We start from the raw sequence: 3342 nt of genomic DNA on the forward strand, positions 1-3342 counted from the left end.
GCCTGAGGTGAAATTTCAAGCGCTAACAGGGTCCATAAACATCAAAGGGTACTATTTCAAAGACTCCATATGATTTGTTGTCTCGCTCATGGAATATAGATTTCACATACTTCCCCAAGGTACAACTGTAACACACTCCCACCATATCTACCCAAGTAACCGACCAATTGGGGTAAACATTTGACAAGAGGCTACTATGATATGATTCAACCTACTAGGTGACCTTAAGGAAGTAGAATTGATGGAAACACATCAAACATACCTCCCACGTACACAAAAACACTCCTAGGAGCCATCCCAACCACACAAGAATCATGCCCCTGGATCCCACTGAGTTTTTAAGCTATTAAACCTATGTACGCTCCCATGCTATGGGCATGCTAGTGTCCAAATAGCTCTAGATGCTCCCACAAGCTTGCATGTATGCGTCTAGGGATTATTTCTAGCAGATCTGTGCTAGAGTCCACGAGATTTAAGGCACTTTTCAAGCCCAGAATTTTGGCCACCGCCTAGGACTTGTTGTAACTTCAGGAATCCATTAAACACATGAAGAAAAGACTAATAAATCAAAAAATAACTCCAGGACTAGGCTTTTTCCTCCCCAACCAGGACTGGTATTTTGTCAAACACTTGGCATCAATGAAATCTGCAACTATAAAAAACATATTTAAGCATAGGGGTCTCATACTTATATGAGAATCACTAAGAAGCATTGTTCCCTTATATGATTTTCTGCATTATCATCTATTAGGTCATAAATACATTGTTTATTCATTTACAAATAGAAACATGAGGAGAGCCATACATCATCACTGTCATAATACATGCTCATAACTCACAACATAATAACAGAAATAGCATGAATACATTAGCCATAGAATCCACATATAAACCAATACATTTACACATGAAAAACCAAGGGAATTAATTTCTCATCAATGAATGTAGAAACCAATCGGGGGTGGGACTACCACGTTCCACTTGACCTTAGATTGGCTGAGCCAAATCTCTCTTCAGCCAATCAACCCCATTCCATATTCCAAGCATGAATGTGGGACTCATAACCAACCAAAAAGAACCAAACAAGCATGGATGCTACCGGAGTTCTCCACCTACACTGTGAGAAATTTTAGTGCCTCCCAGTCTCTCAGGCTTTACTATAATCCATAGTCCAATACAGGGATCACTAGGCCCTACACTGAGGCCCACTGTCCGAGATTTACAGTATATCCCGTCATTCACTGGAAAGGATTCCTAGGCAATCGAGGCACACAATCCTAGCTTTACTGCAACCCACAATCTGGTTTAGGGGTTACTGGGCCAGTGGCTTTACTGTGATCCACATTCTGGTTTAGGGACCACTATGCCATGTGTTTGTCATTTCGAAGATCCAACTCACTCTGCGTGGAACCCATCTTGTAGTCCATCGCAACCCAAGTATGAGAACCCATCTCATCAAGGCTATCCATAAATGGCAAGGCTAGTCTGAAAATACTATCACACCTCGAAAAAACCCCTGCAATGATAGAAAATAACTACATGTAATACCATGCATGACAAATCTAGCAAGGAAATCACACATGCAAATCAATACCTGCAAAGAATCTTGATGTAGCTTCTTGATCATGCTATTCCTTGCTTGCTCCTTCCTTCTACTTGCCTTCTTTTGCCTTTCTTGCTCCAATTCCAAGTGCTTCAAGAAAAATCTAATTGTCCAAGAGTGAGAGGGGGAGAGAATAATGAGATAGCTCCAAAAATGAACTGACCAAGCTTGCCAACTGATCCTCAGAAGCCTATTTATCAATGAGGCCTATATTTTCTTCAATTTCCATTATTTTTCTTCAATTTCCTCCTCACATGCAATGTGTGATCTTTCACCTTCCTTTTCTCCTAATTTCCATTATTTTCATAAATAAATGTGGCAAAAATGCCATTTTTCCTTTCCAAAGGCTTATCCATTGCCTTTGCCAATTTCCTTTAGCCATAATAAACTGAATGAGCACCCACTAGAATGTTTTTCCCACCATTCAACTTGGAATACATGTCCCATGACTGTGGTATTATACATTTTTACATGGATTTTTAACCAAGGCTATTATAGAACCCTCTCCTTTGGGGGCACACTGCCCTTGGTGTTCAATGACACCTATAACCAGTAAGACCATTGAAAACAAAACATACGACCCATGGAGCTTTATAAGAGAGCTAGTTTCAGTATTTACAATAACCATCTACTAAAACACAACAAACATACCATTTATTGGAGCTTTATAACATAAATCATTACAATATTTACAATAATAACCACATATACACACATGCACGTTTACTTCAACCAACAAATAACCATACTGTCTATGGATCTTTATAAATCTAGCTTGATACAATATTTACAATGATATACACATATACACATATGCACATTTACTCATTCAACGAATAAAAGGATACGATGCTTGCATCCGCAACAAGGGAATCCAAAAGCTCATACCTCCACCCTTAAAGTAATACCAAGATTCACCTCCTTCCTAGGAAGTCCAAAATCCACTTTCGTAGTCAAAGTTACATCCAACGTCCAACACTACAATCCAATGACACGTGTCCTCTCATTGAATAGTTATTGGCTCATTGTTCTAGGGACACTCCCAATGTGCATCTGATTCCATCTGGAAATGCCAATTACAAAAAAAACCATATCGTCGCCTTCCCTTCTTTGCTACACAGTCCATTAGGAAATTCAGTCACCCCATTCCATTCAGTCACACACCTTCCAAGTTCTGCTGGAAACCCCATCCCAGGCAATCCATCCTTTGGCAAGGCTTCCTCGCATCGAAAGATACAAAAAACAAGGCACATCCCTACCTCAAACTATCATACCAGTCATAGCATGCTCATGGAAATCAATGGACACTATTGGGTACTAGTGTCCCATAATGGCCCTGCTCCTGAAGTGCTTTACCAACATACTACTACATGTTACACTTCCTTTTGTTGTTGCTACTAATGATTATCATAAGTTTCGACCACCCAACTGGGCATTTCATGCTTTCTTATACCAAGCACAAAATTTCCATTAGATTCGAAATAAATTGGAATAACTTCAAATCATACCTCGTTGGTAGCTCGTCAATAAGGTACACTTGAAATCCTGTTTACTTCATGTCACAACAAGTAAAACTAATTATTTGATCAAATCATCATGAATAAACATATCACATCTGGTTAGCTGAAAACACAACCATCATAGATCAAAACCATAAATCACATGTAACCATCATAAACTAGAATAATAGATCACATGCATAATAAAAAAATACTGATACTTATCCTTTCCTTGGCTTC

The sequence above is a fragment of the Pinus tabuliformis genome, chromosome 2_1 (genome assembly GCF_031772625.1).
Source record: "Pinus tabuliformis cultivar Carrire ecotype Pingquan chromosome 2_1, CPIR1, whole genome shotgun sequence".
Classification (NCBI taxonomy): Eukaryota; Viridiplantae; Streptophyta; class Pinopsida; order Pinales; family Pinaceae; genus Pinus; species Pinus tabuliformis.